We start from the raw sequence: 18409 nt of genomic DNA, 5'->3' as shown, positions 1-18409 counted from the left end.
AATTAAAATCTTTGATCTTTAATAACTTAAAAAGTTTTGATTTATTTTAATAACTGTATATAACAAATTTTGCTTGAAATTTGCCCTCTATTGAATTTTGGGGTTATTTTTAATAAAATAATTTTCACCCCCGAGAAGGGGTGGCATCCACCCCCAGGGTAAACGCTTAAGTTGGCACCATGTCACCTTTTTTCCTTGAGATATCATCTAACCACTTACCAATTTTCATGCAAATCGATGGAGGTTCAACGAAATCGGAGGTAATAGCTCATATCCACCTTCAGTGACTCCGCTATGTGACACTAATTTTGACTAAACGTGAGTTTAGATTTTAATGAGCGGCAGGGATTTTGTAAACAGTATTTTACTTTTAACGCTGGAGTTAAAATTCTTTTAGATTAAATGGCAGAAAAGGGCATTTGTCGGCTTTAAAAGTGATGTTGATCGCATTAGTTATAATCTGTTGTGGCATTAACATTGTAGAAGAAGTTTTAGTACAAAATATGCAAATATTATAAAAAGCATTACAACAATATTCATCAAATGATCTAAATATTTTAGAAAAACCGTTGCATTAATAAAATAAAATAGTTACAGAGAACTTCGCTTTATTAAATAAGATTACCATGCATATTATTTGTTCATCTCTGATTTTAAAATTGATTTTATTTTATTGTTTTATTTTTTTTAACTGCTAGATAAAGAAAAAGGATTGATTTTAATTAATCGGAATATCAATATACTTGTATGTACTCGAGCAGATGTAGGAAATATATTAACAAAAATTACCAAGCACATAATGACAAAGGAATAACACCAGCTTACTGAACAAACAATAACTAAGGGCGTAGGTGCAAAATTTCGGCCTCGATGCTCTTTAAATGCATTCAATATTTTCGAATTCTGAGAGAAAACTAAAAAGTATTTTTGAAAAATTTAAACGCAGTATGAAAGACTATATTATAACCGAGGACCGACAGTCCCTTAGAGTAAACAAAAAGTTTCTTTGTTTTGAGATATTTGGCATTAAAAAACACACTAAATTATATCATTTTTTTTTCACCCCTACAACTTACTAAAATAAAGATTATAGAAGTCTTTAGAGGCTGTCGGCCCTAGGTAATAACGTAATCTTTCATTCTGCGTTAAATTTTTTTTAAAAATACTTATTAGTTTTCTTAGGATTCGAAAAACATTAATGCATTTAAAAAGCATTGGAGACGAAAATTTGCGCCTACCCCACAAAGCAAATATATTAAATACAACAAGAGCCAAAAAAGCACGTACATAGCGTATACAAATTTACATGTGGCGACTGCCGAAAAACTTACATCGATCAAACTGGTTGAACTTTTAACAAACGTTAAGAACGAGAACCAGAAGTTAAATCTTGGCTTCTGCATTGGACGTCCTGAAGAGACATTATACTTAGGAAGAAGCTGAAATAATCATGAGCACAAGGGTACTTACCGGGGAAAACCCATTAAGGGAAGCTGGGACACAGAGTCAAAAAAATCCTTGAGGTAAACGTGACACAGAGTCAAAAAGACTCTTGGGGCAAATGCAGACACTCAGGTCGAAAGGACCCTTGGGGGTTAGGTTAGGATTACTTACCGGTGAAAAGGCCCATTAAGGAAAGAGGTGACACAGAGTCAAAAAGACCCTTGGGGTAAAGGGGACACAGGGTCAAAAATACTCTTGGGATAAATGGGGACCCTCAGGTCGAAAATACCCTTGGGGGCTAGGTTAGGTTGAGTCTTTTCGTCTCCCAACGATGCACATGTGTTATGGCGAGCACGCCACTGTGTGCGTTTTTATTCCAAATCTAGTCTACATCGGAGATGAGAAACACCCACGCTGATAGTTTTGAGGTGTCAATGATATGTGCCAGGACTATGAAATATTTTAAGAAATAGTTTGTATTCATTAATTTAGTATCGTTTTGTACCCTGTGTTAACATCTCAATAAACTTGTGCATTAACTTCAGTAGTTTCTTTACTTAATTCTCCAACGAACACACATCATTTCATACAGAATAAAAGTAGCGCAGTCAGTAGATTTTAGTAATTGGAGAATTAGTGACTTAGTATTTGAGTTCCGAGTGTAAGGCCACGAGCAAGAAAAACTGAAGGAACCCGTAAGCAATTTTGAAGAATTTCAAATTTAAGGCCACTTGTTGTGTAAAGCCACAAAGTAATTCGGAAGTTCTGGGGAGGCGCAACTAGCAACTTCATGAAATCTCCTCAACCAGCTTCAGTGAAAAGCCACTCGACCCTGGAAACAGTAAAGCATTTCCACAGAAGAAGCAACAATATCCCGGCTACTATACCGACTACATACAGTTTAGAATTTCGACAAGTTCCAGTGTAAGGCCACTTGATCTGGAAAGTACAACGTGCTTACACCCGTTCTCTACCCGTTCCAGTGTAAATCCACTTGATCTAGGAAAGTGCAACGTTCTCCACCCGTTCTCTACCCGTTCCAGTGTAAAGCCACTTGAGCTGGGAAAGTGCAACGTTCTCCACCCGTTCTCTACCCGTTCCAGTGTAAAGCCACTTGATCTGGGAAAGTGCAACGTTCTGCACCCGTTCCGGTGTAAGGCCACTTGATCTGTGAAGGCGCCACGTTCTTACACAAGACAGAGGAAGTACTTGAGGTTCCTTTGTTTCATGTGTCACTACCTGCCCTGTGCGGAGCATGTATAGAGAGGCTCTACACTACAAGCCAAAACTTCGAAGCTGCAAAAGAAGCCCTTCTTGGACACCCCAGCTTCGGTCTTCAAGAGGGATGTGTTACGGCGAGCACGCCTCTGTGTGCGTTTTTATTCCAATATCTAATCTACATCGGAGATGAGAAACACCCACGTTGATAATTTCGAGGTGTTAATGATATGTGCCAGGACTATGAAAGATTTTAATAAATAGTTTGTATTCAATAATTTAGTATCGTTTTTACCGTAAGCTGTTAACATCTCAATAAACTTGTGCATTTACTTCAGTAGTTTCGTTACTTAATTCTCCAACGATCACACATCATTTCATACAGAATAAAAGTAGTGCAGTCAGTAGATTGTAGTAATTGGAGAATTAGTGACTTAGTATTTGAGTTCCGATTGTAAGGCCACGAGGAAGGAAAACTGAAGGAACCCATAAGCAACTTCGAAGAATTTCAAGTGTAAGGCCACTTGTTGTGTTAAGCCACAAAGTAATTCGGAAGTTCTGGAGAGGCGCAACTAGCAACTTCGTGAAATCTCCTCAACCAGCTTCAGTGAAAGGCCACTCGACCCTGGAAACGGTGAAGCATTTCCACAGAAGAAGCAACAACATCCCGGCTACCATACCCACTACATACAGTTTAGAATTTCGACCAGTTCCAGTGTAAGGCTACTTGATGTGGAAGGTACAACGTGCTCAACCCGTTCCAGTGTAAAGCCACTTTATCTGGGAAAGTGCAATATTCTCCACCCGTTCTCTACCCGTTCAAGTGTAAAGCCACTTTATCTGGGAAAGTGCAACGTTCTCCACCCGTTCTCTACCCGTTCCAGTGTAAAGCCACTTGATCTGGGAAAGTGCAACGTTCTCCACCCATTCCGGTGTAAGACCACTTGATCTGGGAAGGTGCAACGTTCTCACACAAGACAGAGGAAGTGCTTGAGGTTTCTTTGTTTCATGTGGCTCTACCTGCCCTGTGCCGAGCATGTCCAGAGAGGCTCTACACTACAAGCCAAAACTTCGAAGCTGCAAAAGAAGCCCTTCTTGGACACCCCAGCTTCGGTCTTCAAGAGGGAGGTGTTATGGCGAGCACGCCACTTTGTGCGTTTTTATTAAAATATCTAGTCTACATCGGAGATGAAAAACACCCACGCTGATAATTTCGAGGTGTCAATGATATGTTCCAGGACTATGAAAGATTTTAAGAAATAGTTTGTATTTATTAATTTAGTATCGTTTTGTACCCTAAGCTATTGACATCTCAATAAACTTGTGCATTTCCTTCAGTAGTTTCGTTACTTAATTCACCAACGAACACACATCATTTCATACAGAATAAAAGTTATGTAGTTCATTGAAACGAGGCAGAGGTAAAAATATTCTACGGACAATTTTACGAGGAACATTATTTGTGGATATATTTGATTTTTGACCGAGAATTATATGTGGGAATTTTTTGTCTGGAAAATTTTGTGGATATTTTTGATCAGGAATTATTTGAGCAGGAATATTTTGTGGGGATATTTTGTCCAGGTATTATTTGTCCAAAAAAATTTTATGGGAATTTCTTGTCCGAGATTTTTTGTCCAGGAATCCTTTGTCCTAGGTACCTTCCTTGTTCATCCTGTACTTAGGACCACCAGGCAAGAGCGGAATTATACATGTATGTTTAATAGAGAAATTTCTCTAATATCTCTATTAATTATCTAATTAATGTTGTTCTGAAGCTATTTTCTTGTGGCATTTTTACAATTTTAACTATTTAGAATGGGAAATAAGCCACAATATTATTAAAAAATGATTTTTATTAACGTTTCGACGCCCAAATCGGGTGCCGTTGTCAAAATACAAAATACTATTAATATAAACAAAAATGTTGTTGCTTAGTAAAAAAATTCTTCTAATAATTTATTTAATTTGACTTTTTAATAAAAGTTTTATTAAATTTTAATTTTTAGCGTCGAAACGTTAATAAAAATCATTTTTTAATAATATTGTGGCTTATTTCCCATTCTAAATAGTTAAAATTATCTAATTAGTATAGTATAGTTGATCCAAAAGATGGCATAACCCAGACATCCAAAGTGAAAGTTATCCTTCAACACCAAATTGTTCTATATGGTCCACACAATGTCCAGAGAAAAGTCACACCATTTTGAGCGTCGGGTTTGGGGGGGAGAGGGGGAGAAATCGGTAAATTCGTAGTTTTTTAAGTTTTTCGCCAATATTTCTAAAACTATGCGGTTAAGCATGAACAACCTTCTATACAAAATTGTTCTACATTAAATTTGAAATAAAAAAGACCCTATGCATAATCTTTCTAAAATGAATGGTTCCAAAGTTACGGAGGTAGTATAGTATAACTGGTCCAAAAAAAGGCCTAACCCAAACATCCAAAGTAAAAGTTTTCCTCCAACACCAAAATGTTCTATATGGTCCACATATTGTTCAGTAAAAAGTTACACCATTTTGAGCGTCCGGTTTGGGAGGGAGATGGGAGAGAAGCCGGTAAATTAGTAGTTTTTTTTTAAGTTTTTCGGCAATATTTCTAAAACTATGCTTTAGCGTAAACAATGTTATATACATAATTGTTATAAAATCAACGGTTCCAGAGTTACGGAGGGTGAAAAGTCGAGGTTTTCGATACTTTTTATATTTTTTGGGCAATATTTATGATATAACTATACCAAAAACCCAGACATCCAAAGTGAAAGTTATCCTCCAACACCAAATTGTTCTATATGGTTCACATAATGTTCAGAAGAAAGTCACACCATATTGAGCGTCGGGTTTGGGGGGGAGAGGGGGGAGAAATCGGTAAATATAAAAAGTATCGAAAACCTCCACTTTTCACCCTCCGTAACTCTGGAATCGTTGATTTTATAACAATTATGTATAGAGCCTTTTTTGTTTTAAATTTTATGTAGAACATTTTTCTATATAACATTCCTTACGCTAATGCATAGTTTTAGAAATATTGACGAAAAACTTAAAAAAACTACTAATTTACCGAATTCTCGCCCATCTCCCCCCCAAACCGAACGCTCAAAATGGTGTAACTTTTTACTGAACAATATGTGAACCATATAGAACAATTTGGTGTTGAAGGAAAACTTTTACTTTGGATGTCTGGGTTAGGCCTTTTTTTGGACCAATTATACTATGCTACCTCTGTAACTTTGGAACCGTTCATTTTAGAAGGGTAATGCATGGGGCTTTTTTATTTCAAATTTAATGTAGAACAATTTTGTGTAGAGGGTTGTTCATGCTAAACCGCTTAATTTTAGAAATATTGACGAAAAACGTAAAAAAACTACGAATTTGCAGATTTCTCTTCCCCCCCTCTCCCCCCCCCCCCAAACCCGACGCTCAAAATGGTGTGACTTTTTTCTGAACATTATGTGGACTATATAGAACCTGGGTTTGGGTCCAACTATACCATACTAAATAGAGACATTATGCAAATCAAATCTCTTATAGTTATTTAAATTTTAACTAAAATAAAGAAAATAAAATAATAAAATCAAATATAAAAATATGTAGTCATCTATTTTTATTTGAATGAAAACAAATTATATGCACTTTTCCATTATTATACTTAATAAATAAATCCCCGAATTCTTAGACATATAATTAATTTGAATACTATTAAACAAGATCCACGCCTCTATCCTAATATATGGTTTGTTATTGTTTTGGAAAGTGAAAGATCTTATCATGCTGTTTTTTTTTGTATACTCTTGTTGACTACAAAAAGAACTATGCATATGCCAAAATACAAAAATAACCGCTTTGAACCCGCTATAAATTCATAGACAGAAATATTGTAATTTTTAAAATCTGTGTATCTATGTTTATTGGTAATTTTGTACTTTTTATTATAGTATGATAGAATTGATCCAAAAGATGGCATAACCAAGACATCCAAAGTGAAAGTTATCCTCCTACACCAAATTATGCAATATGGTCCACATAATGTTTAGAAAAAAGTCACATCATTTTGAGCATCGGGTTTGGGGGGGAGAGGGGGGAGAAATCGGTAAATTCGTAGTTTTTTGCGTTTTTCGTCAATATTTATAAAACTGTGCGGTTTAGCATGAATGACCTTCTATACAAAAATGTTCTACATTAAATTTGAAATAAAAAAGGTTCTATGCATAATTCTTTTAAAATGAACGGTTCCAACGTTACGGAGGTAATATCGTATAATTGGTCCAAAAAAGGCCTAACCCGGACATCCAAAATAAAAGTTTTCCTCCTACACCAAAAATTGTTCTATATGGTCCACATATGGTTCAGTAAAAAGTTACACCATTTTGAGCGTCTGGTTTGGGGGGGGGAGATGAGGGAGAAGTCGGTAAATTAGTAGTTTTTTTCAAATTATCGTCAATATTTCTAAAACTATACTTTAGCGTAAACAATGTTCTTTACAAAAATGTTCTACAGAAAATTTAAAACAAAAAAGGTTCTATAGGTACATAATTGTTATAAAATCAACGGTTCCAGAGTTACGGAGGATGAAAGTGGAGGTTTTCGATACTTTTTATATTTTGTGGGGCAATTGATGATAATTTTGGGTAGTGAGGTTGACGTTTCTTCAAGGTCTTATCACTAACATACCATCCGCCACTGAAATAGCAAATTTGATTTATAAAACACAATGCTGTTAAAGAAAATCAGTAGGGAATTGCCCAAAATATATAAAAAGTATCGAAAACCTCCAGTTTTCACCCTCCGTAACTTTGGAACTGTTGATTTTATAACAATTATATATAAGGCCTTTTTTGTTTTAAATTTTATGTAGAACATTTTTGTATAGAACATTGTTTACTCTAAAGCATAGTTTTATAAATATTGACGAAAAACGTAAAAAAAACTAGTTGAAAGACTGATAAGTTTGTACACACTTGAATGAATAAGGGAAAATGAAAATGTAGTATGTCAAAGTGTGTAAATAATTTTATTTCCTTAGCTGAGCGCTTTCGACATAAACGTCATCATCGGAGCTAATGCTAAAATAAAAAAAGAGATCTTGTAAGAACAAGAAGTACAAAACTCTTTTTTTAACTTACGTCAAATACTAAAAAAGTACCGCTACATAGAGGTGTAAAAAAGTGCATCTTAGGAATGTACATTTGATTTTTAAATTTTGAATGCTAGCTTAGTCCTCCGTACAACAGCAAACAGCAAAAAAACAGAAAGAAACGGCCACATACACGTTGCACAAAAAAACATATATATATATATATATATATATATATATATATATATATATATATATATATATATATATATATATATATATATATATATATATATATATGTTTACAAAACATATATATATATGTTTTTTTGTGCAACGTGTATGTGGCCGTTTCTTTCTGTTTTTTTGCTGTTTGCTGTTGTACGGAGGACTAAGCTAGCATTCAAAATTTAAAAATCAAATGTACATTCCTAAGATGCACTTTTTTACACCTCTATGTAGCGGTACTTTTTTAGTATTTGACGTAAGTTAAAAAAAGAGTTTTGTACTTCTTGTTCTTACAAGATCTCTTTTTTTATTTTAGCATTAGCTCCGATGATGACGTTTATGTCGAAAGCGCTCAGCTAAGGAAATAAAATTATTTACACACTTTGACATACTACATTTTCATTTTCCCTTATGTAAAAAAAACTACTAATTTACCGATTTCTCCATCATCTCCCCCCCAAACCGGACACTCAAAATGGTGTAACTTTTTACTGAACAATATGTGGAACATATAGAACAATTTGGTTTTGGAGGAAAACTTTTACTTTGGATTTTTAGGTTTTTGGACCAATTATACTATACTACCTCAGTAACTTTGAAACCGTTAATTTTAGAAGGATTACGCATAGGGCCTTTTTTATTTCAAATTTAATGTAGAACATTTTTGTATAGAAGGTTGTTTATGCTAAATCGTATAGTTTTAAAAATATTTACGAAAAACGTAAAAAACTACGAATTTACCGATTTCTCCCCCCCTCTTTCCCCCCCCCTCCCCCCCCCCCCCACAGCCCGACGCTCAAAATGGTGTGACTTTTTTCTGAACATTATGTGGACCATATAGAATAATTTGGTGTTGGAGGATAGCTTTCACTTTGGATGTCTGGGTTTGGGTCTAGTTATATCATACTATTAGTAGATTTTAATAGTTCATTATACTTCTAGATAAACTAACTAATATTATTTTCTTCACATCCTTTCCTTATGATTTATTTAAAAATCAAAAGTCTGCTTCCAGTTTATAGACAAATTATCCAATTATCCAATTTGTCGTTGCAATAGTCTACAACACTATTACAACAAAGTAAATATATATCCATTATCAGAAGAAGTGAATTGTTATCTGCAAAGAGAAATATCGGCGCTCTAGTGATAAACGCATGTGATTAATGTAAATAAAAAATAATATACGGTATGGTGCAAATGAAAGGAATAAATTCGTTATTTCGTTAACTGGTTTAGTTTCGTAAACTAAAAACGACGCGAAGCGGAGTTCGGCAAGCAGTCGAGTGCGGAAAAGAGACTTTCCGCAAGAGTTAGGAACAATGTTTTTTCTACGAGCGTTTAAAAAATGACCAAATCTTAATCAATTAATTGAATTAAACAATAACGCTAATAAGTTATGATAATCCCGAATTAAATTCAATGCAGTGCTTAATAGTCCAGGGTAATAAGGTTTTTTCCATGACACTCGAGCAGCCAGGGTACTGAAGCGTTTTTTCGACAGGTTATACCTATAAGAGCAAATTGTAACTATTTCCTGCGTAGGATCTGGCGGCCATTTTTATTTATAAACAATTAAGTGTCAAAAAATGGCATTTTTTCCCTTTTTTTTTTCAAATCAATGGAAAACATTGAAAGTTATGTTTTTTTAGTACAAATATCTTTGAGATTATGGAAAAAGCTTTAAAATGACGTATTACAAAGTTTGATATACTCATTTATTGTTGATATAATTGCAAAAAAAGGTCGGAATTGCAAAAAAATTAATTTCGCAATATCTATTGTAAAAATTAGTGTACAGCTTTGATATTTTTGTCATATAAGGGTTCCTTGGTGCTTAATATGTGATAAAAATTTCAAAGCGATTCATTCAATTGTTTAAATTTTATTCAAATTGTTTATCCCAGAGAGTATTTTTTTTTACAATAACATAAGTCAGAAAAAAATGACGTTAGAACCATTCCACAAGTGTCAAATGAAAGAGCATGATCTATATTTTCAACTTGGTTTAAAAAAAGCGAATAAAAAATGCATTTATTAGTAATAAATAATTATGCCAAAGTATCGTAAATCTTTCCTTCTAAATTTTTATTTTGTTATATAAGAAATTATATATATTTATTACAAGTTTTTATCAATTATGATATAAATAACATTACTTGGTAGTTGTACACTTAAAACAGGGTAAAAAAGTTAATTTTTTTTGGAAAAAGTTATTCAAAAAGTTTATAAGGAAAGATTTACGATACTTTTGCACAATTATTTATTACTAATAAATGCAGTTTTTATTCGCTTTTTTTAAACCAAGTTGAAAATATAGTTCATGTTCTTCCATTTGAAATCTGTGGAATGGTTCTAGCGTCATTTTTTTCTGACTTATGTTAGTGCAAAAAAAATGCTCACTGAGATAAACAATTCGAATAAAATTTAAACAATTGAGTGAATCGCTTTGAAATTTTTATCACATATTAAGCACCAAAGAACCCTCATTTGACAAAAATTTCAAACCTGTACACTAATTTTTACAGCAGTTATTGCGAAAATATTTTTTTTTGCAATTCCGACCTTTTTTCGCAATTATATTAACAATAAATGAGTATATCAAACTTTGTAATATGTCATTTTAAAGCTTTTTCCATAATCTCAAAGATATTTGTACTAAAAAAATCATAAGTTTCACTGTTTTCCATTGATTTGAAAAAAAAAGGAAAAATGCCATTTTTTGACAGTTAATTGTTTATAAATAAAAATGGCCGCCAGATCCTACGCAGGAAATAGCTACAATTTGTTCCTATAGGTATTACTTGTCGAAAAAACGCTTCAGTACCCTGGCTGCTCGAGTGTCACGAACAGGGTATATTTTTGTCTTATTACCCTGGCCTATAAATACCTGTTATGCAGTAATGAATGGTGTGTATCAATACTGGTTCTAATATTTTAAAGTCATAGCAACGATGTCAAACAAAGCAATTATTGTCAAAAAGCACGTCACACACTTTAAAATTTCCACGCATCTTTACTTACGAATTTTAAAATAATTCAGTGATTTAGATGGCATCAAGTGACGAAGAACTACCCGCATCTATTCTCTTTTAAAGTTAACTTTATATTAAACTTACCAAATATTTAGTAATTTTGAGTTATACGTTATCTTCGAACTAAGACATGCAAAGCAATTGGGCATTAAAACCACAATATGTATGTAAAGTCAGTGTGGAAAATTAATGCGGAAAAGTAATGCGGAAAAGTAAAATTTTCCAAATTAAAACGCGTGCGGAAAAGTAGACTTTATTGCACGCTCGTAGAGAAAATACTTCATTTACGAGCAATAGTTTAAAAGTTATTCATTCTAATTGTTTTTTTTAACAATTTATATGATTGAAATTAAAAATAACAGTAGCTATTTAAAACAATGTTTGGTTATTTTTTATTTTCTTTTGTGCATATTAAAAGTTAAAGTCTTCATCGTTCATGCGGTATCCGTAGAATTACCGTATCTTTAATTTATCTCTTATGTACAGTTTACCTGGCCAAATTATTAGGCCAAGCAAAGAAAAATTTACTATATGAAGTTATTTCTCTCATAATTATGAATATTTGAAAAATTACCGTTTTGTTCCTTTCTTGTGAATATGTATTAACTTTAAGGTACGTATCCATTAGGTTTGCTGCTCCGCGCTCTCTGAAACTGCTCTAATCGATACGGCATGCGCTCCTTTACATATAAACCGCCACCGATTGGAGCGCCGAGGCGGAGCGCGCACTGTTGCATGGTCCAGAAGCGCCAACGTATCCACTATGTGGAGCATTTGCAGAAGCGCGGAGCGGCCAACTTCATGGATACGCACATTTATGTGTAATGGAGCGCATGCCGTGTCGATTGGAACAGTTGCAGCGAGTGCGGAGCAGCGAACCTAATGGATACGCACAGGGCCGTCTTAACCCGGGGGTGCAAGGGGTGCAAGGCACCCGGGCGCCAAGTCCAAGGGGCGCAAGCCGAACACTTGCTAAACTCAAACTTGAGGATTTTGTTCTTAAAAAAAACTAAAAATAACAAAAACATTAAAAGTGCACTTTCGGTATTTTTTACAACGGCTATTACAACCTACGATATGCAAATGAAAATATGAAACTCATTTATATTATTCCGACAATAATTTCGAAAAGGTGACGTGTACACACTATTTTGACCCACATTTTGACCAATATTCAATGTCGAGTGACAATGAATCACCATCTTGTAAAAATTATCAGTGTGTCCGATTCTGTTGACAAAAGTATAATTGCCGTTTGGGGAGCTATGTGCAATGCTGATTTTCAAAAACCTAATTTTCTTCATTACGTCTGCGACAAGAAAGACGTTCATTACGTTTCTAGAAAGACACGAGAAAAGTTGTAGTCACTTAATTTCTATAAAGAAATATGTAGATCTAAATAAAGACTTACTAGAAAGTTATACAGAAGATTTTGTCAATCAAGCAGCAGTTGAACGCGAAAGAAAAAGGTGGACGTCGGTTTTAGAAAGAATTATCAGTAGTAATTACACGAGAGCTCTAAAATTATCGATATGTATCCCGAGTGATAGTTTGACAATTTTAATTTCACGACTCGAAGGGGAGTGAAATTATGTCAAACTGTCACGAGGGCAAAACAAATCGACAATTTTTGAAAGCTCGAGAGTAATTTGGTAAGATTATTTCACGAATAAAACTGTCTTCTTAATGATTTTAACTAATATTTTATTGATATTTTCATCTGAATATTTGCTAATCTTGTTTTTGGTGCCCTCTGTGACAAGTTGTAAAACATTAATTGTCAGTAAATTAACAGTAGTAATTGCACGGGAGCTCTAAAATTATCGATTGTTTCCCGATTGACACTTCGACAGTTTTGACGACCCGAAGGGGAGCGAAATTATGTCGAAGTGTCACGAGGGCAAAACAAATCGATAATTTTTGAGAGCACGAGAGTAATTCGGTAAGATTATTTCATGAATAAAACTGTCTTTTAAATCATTTTAACTAATATCTTATTGATATCTTCGCCTGAATATTTCTAAACTTGTTCATGGTGTTCTCTTTAACTAACAAGATGTTAAATCATTAATTGTCATTAATGTCACTGAATTTTTGCGTGGCAACGAAGGGCATCTGACGTCATACTTGACGACGTGAAATTATTGAAAAAAAAATTACCACTGTAATTTTTATTTTTGTAGCTTTTTTTCTATTGGTCAGATGCTTGATCAAATTAGTAAAGATTTAACCAACAACCGCACTGACACTGCGTTTGAGCAGATATTAAATGACTCGGTATCAATTGCAAAAGAACTAGATTGCGAAACTAAATTTTCTGAAACTGTTCGTCCACGTCCCCGAAGAATACATTTCAATTACAATGCTGCAGTCGACCTCTTTTAGACCCAAAACAAAATCTTAAAGTAAACTTCTGTTATTATTTGTTGGAAATTGCCATTGCAAAATTAAGTGAAAGATTTGAAATGTTGAGGGAACATAATTATAATTTTTCTTTCTTGGGAAATATATTGAGTTGGAGAAACTCTGAAGAAAACTTAAAAAAAACACACACAATGTTTAAATTACAAAAAAACTAGCGCATGGAAATAACTCTAATATAGATAGTGAAGATCTACTCCGTGAGTTAGAATTGTTGCCAATATTTTTGTTGATATAGACAAAACTCCACTCGATATTTTAAGTTATAATATATTCTAATAATTTAGTCTCCGTTTTCCTAAACATTTCTACCATGTCTAAGGATATGATATATTTAACAATTTAAGTAACAATAGCTGCAGGAGGAAGGTCTTTTTCTAAACTTAAATTTATCAAAAATTTTCTGGGCTCAACAGTGAACCAAGACTGATTAACAAACTTAGCTTTAATAAGTATAGAAAAGCAAGTAAAATAAAAACTTTAAGCTAAAAAAATTGACTTTGATATAATTATGTACTTTAAAAAGGGTATAGTTTTATAAGATTTGTCTTTTTTGAATACTAAAACAATGTTTTAATACATAAATAAAGAAAGCAAAAGCAAACATAATTAATTTTAATTTTAGCGTACAATATAATCTTCTGACAAAAGGGGGCGCAAAGATGAGTCTTGCACCCCGGCGTCGTGTATGCTTAAGACGGCCCTGGATACGCACCTTAAGAGTTAATATCTGTGGCTTGGTGCAAGAAGTGCCTAAGTCACTTTTTTTCACTTTTGAGATTTTTGGCCTAAGTGTCTTAAAAAGCACAACGGTTTCAGTGCAAAACATGCCTAAGTCTATCTAGCCTTAAAAATCACATTTTCATCAAATCAAGAAATATCTATGTCTCAAAGTCTCGTTTAAAGTTAGTATAATACTAGAAATGCCTATGTAGACATAGGTTTTCTGGTTAAACTGAAAATTGGTACAAGAAATGCATAAGTCGACTTAGGGATTTTGGAGATTTAAATTTTTAATGTCAGAACTACCTATGTCGTAACAATCACTTCTTGTTTAAATGTATGGTTTTTGCACCGGCAACATCGCAACGTCTGCTGAACGGTTATTTTACCAATATTTGATTTGTGCACTCTATGTCTAATTTGAAGAAAATAAAGTGGTCGATTTGATTTTAGTTTTTGCCGTTGATTTTAAGTTATTTTTGTGACTAAATTAAGTTCGGTATTAAAAATTGAAATAGACAAGAAGTGTAGGTATAAAATGTATTCACGGGGAAAAACTTTAGTGCAAATGTGTGTAAGGAATTCTGATAATGGTAAGTTGATATCAAGTACCGTTCATTTAGCCCTTGATTAGAAGTCAGTAGCCTGTTATTAAACTATATACAATACTGGCAAAGTTTTTATATTTCGTCAGACCGTTAGTCCAAATTCCAGAGAATATACACTTTATTTTATTCAAAACATAATTGCAATAAATAAATAAAGGACACATTTTTTCAATAAAGTTACACATTATATTGGTACATAAACAAATTATAAATTCAGTAGATAATTTTTATTTTATTATTATAATTTTAAACAAGTTATAAATTATTTTATTAGAAAATAATATTCACATGAAATATGACATTTTTTAAGATGATTTTTCTTAATAGATCTTCTAAGCACACATTTTTATGCGCTTGCGTCAGTATCAGCCATTTTTATAGTATTGTTTTTATTTATATTTATTTTTGTAAACAAGCATGTGAAAGTACCTATGGACACATAAGTAAGACTGTGGGGATGTCTGTGACATTTTAACCACCTTTTTAATTGCGTACAATTATGGGCTTAAACGGAATTATAAGAAAGTGAAGCGCCATCAACGCTATTGAATTGCCGCTATTTCAACAACGGCTGCGCACGGCCTCGTGGCATGGTGAAAAGTCAAAATTCTGTGCGTAATACATCGAAGCGCAGTTGCCAAAACTTTCGGATAACTTATATCTGCCGTAAATATCCAAATATTTTACATAAATAAATAATATTTTTGTATCTTTTTCAGAAATCAAATTAGTACTATAATTGATCTTCTCTTTTTTTATTAGGATACAATTATTATTATACAATTATTAGGCTAGATGTTTTGTGTTCATTCTAGTCATTTTTTTTGTACATAACCACTTCTCTTCTTCGCTTTGTTTATGGTTTAGTACTTATTAACAGCTGAAATTTAAAAAAAATCTACATGTTTATATTTAAACATATTGCATTAAGAAAATTTTAAATCCATTACAAAAAAAATTGAGTAGGTAACTTAATCATTTTGTTCCAGACATATCCACAAATCAAGTTTCACCAGATAATACCTATGGTGAGAGTACTTCATCGACCTCCGCTGGATTACATTCACCACCATTAGAAGACATATCCACAAATCAAGTTTCACCAGATAATACCTATGGTGAGAGTACTCCATCGACCTCCGCTGGTTTACATTCACCCTCATTAGAAGACATATCCACAAATCAAGTTTCACCAGATAATACCTATGGTGAGAGTACTCCATCGACCTCCGCTGGATTAGTTACTCAAACAGACGAAGATTATGAGGACGCTGACGTACACAATAATTTGAATTTGTCTGATAGTTCAGATAATTATGAACCCTCTGAAAAGTCGTCATCTCAGTCATCTGGTGATGAGTTAGTTGAGAATCTTCCCAACACTCGCATAAAAAAAGGCAAAGGAAGAAACGCATTAACAAAAGAAGAGAAAACAAGGAAGAGGAAAGGAAATTCAAGTGGTTGGCAGCGTAATAAGCGCCGGAATGCAAGAAGCAAGGGAAACCCTTATATTTCAACGGCAAATAAGTTTATTCCTGGAAAATTTTTAAAACCTGCTTGTTCATGTAAACGGAAATGTGCAGAGATACTTCCAGATAATATTCGACTGATTTTTCAACAATTTTACGCCTTAGACTTAAATTCTCAAAACCAGTTCATCGCTCAGAACTTTAGCGAAGTTGAAAAAAAAGTTGAAAGACTTCGACACAACCGACAGCCAAGCAAACGACAGTTTAGCATTTTTTATTTTTAAAATAATGAGGGACAAAAAGTTAAAGTTTGTCGTACTATGTTTTTAAATACTCTCGATATAAAGCCAGGAAAAATAAAAGTATTAGCCAAGAAGAAAGAAACTGTACAAGTGGTATCTGCCCTGAAGACCGAAGAGGAAGGCATGGACACCAACAGAAAGTCACTGACGAAGCAATTACGATAATAGAAGACCATATTAAAAGTTTTCCTTCGTATGTAAGCCATTATTCAAGATCGCATACTGAAAAAAAATATTTGTCTCAAGATCTAAACATTTCGAAAATGTATCGGCTCTACAAAGATCATTGTACTTTCCATAATCTAACACCTGAACTAGAGTCATTTTATAGAAAAATATTCGCCGAAAAATTTAATTTGTCATTTCACCCTCCTTCTAATGATACTTGTGCAAAGTGCGATCGGTATAATTCATTAATTGATACAACTTCTGATTTACAAGAACAAGCAGTTCATAAAGAGAATTATAGCCAACATCTTGCCATGGCAGATCGAGCATACAAGATGAAAAAAGATGATAAAATCCGAAGCTGTAATTCTGAAAGTGTTGCATTTTTGTCATTCGATTTAGAAAAATGCTTAGCTACACCCCTACTTCAAAACAATATTTCATTCTATAAAAGATCATTGTGGACTTTTAACCTCACTATCTACAGCTGCATAAATAAAAATAAACATGCCGTTTGTTACGTTTGGGATGAATCAATAGGCGGTAGAGGAGGACAGGAAATAGCATCTTGTTTGAGGCACTATATCCTTTCCTTACCGACAAATATTAAAGAAATTAACATGTATAGTGACTGCTGTTCAGGACAAACAAGAAATATTTATGTGACTGTTATGTTGTCTCTTTTAGTAGAAGATTTTAACAGAAATGGAAGAGATCTTGTGATCAATCATAAATTTCTTGAACCGGGACATACTCATCAAGAAGCGGATACGATTCATGCAGCTATTGAAAAAGTCAAGAAACATACAACTGTCAAAATAGAAGTACCCAGAGACTGGGCAAACTTAATTAGAATGGTTCCGAGAAATCCTTCTATTGAAGTAATAGAAATGGAACTAAAAGATTTCCTAAACTTCTCACACATTCTAAAAAATCACTATGTGCATCGGAAAATTAACACTGACAGCGAAAATATTTCCTGGTTTCAAATAAGATGGCTACAATATCGCACGGATGCACTTTCAAAAGTTTCTTATAAAAGTTCTTTTGATTCGGATTATTTTAAGGTAATAGATTTATCAAGAAAGAAAGCAACATGTTCCACACGTTTAGCTCAACTGTCTGGCAGCAGTACTCCACGCGAAGCTACGCTAACGCCACTAACCAATCAGAGAATTCCACTATCAGATAAAAAAATTAAAGACCTCAAGGACTTAATGCCTTACATTTCTGAATCCAGCAGGTACTTTTACGAATGTATTTTTACTGGACCAGCATCAGCCCAAGCTGTAGATGATGAATATTTACCTGACGAACGCATATATGAAGATGATATGTAAACACCAGGAATATATTTGTCCATGTTTATTTTTAAGTAGAATATGTATTACAAATAATTTGTATTAAATTGCCTATGTCAATACACAATTAATAATTTACCTAAAATTTTTATTTCAAGAAATGACTATGTCACTCAAAAATACAAAAAAAGAAGAATTTTAGTTAAATTTTTAACTACAACTTATAAACTAATTTATTATCTCAACAAAGTCACATAATCGGTGTCAAAAATATATTGAATAAACTATTTGTACAACAGCAAAATTTTGAGGGAGACAAATTCGGCCGTATTGAAAAACATCAAATTTTGACTTAGGCACTTCTTGTACCAAGCCACAGATATTCACAAAAAAGGAACAAACCAAAACTTTTTCAAATA

The 18409-nt window shown here is 33.4% G+C and overlaps 1 protein-coding gene and 2 long non-coding RNA genes across 3 annotated transcripts in view; 1 reads left to right on the top strand and 2 right to left on the bottom strand.

The window, feature by feature from the left end:
* LOC114331925 (putative carbonic anhydrase 3) overlaps window positions 1-18409 on the bottom strand; it is a 147971-nt gene that overhangs the window by 82910 nt on the left and 46652 nt on the right. The gene's annotated exons all lie outside the window — the stretch shown is intronic.
* LOC126881784 (uncharacterized) lies at window positions 7654-7939 on the bottom strand. Its single transcript, XR_007696989.1, has 2 exons — window positions 7785-7939; window positions 7654-7724 (listed from the first exon to the last, which is right to left on the bottom strand). It is a non-coding gene; the product is annotated as an uncharacterized LOC126881784 (long non-coding RNA).
* LOC126881786 (uncharacterized) lies at window positions 8065-8350 on the top strand. Its single transcript, XR_007696992.1, has 2 exons — window positions 8065-8219; window positions 8280-8350. It is a non-coding gene; the product is annotated as an uncharacterized LOC126881786 (long non-coding RNA).

This window comes from Diabrotica virgifera, chromosome 1, assembly GCF_917563875.1.
Source record: "Diabrotica virgifera virgifera chromosome 1, PGI_DIABVI_V3a".
Classification (NCBI taxonomy): Eukaryota; Metazoa; Arthropoda; class Insecta; order Coleoptera; family Chrysomelidae; genus Diabrotica; species Diabrotica virgifera.
This window is presented reverse-complemented; position numbering and strand designations above follow the sequence as displayed.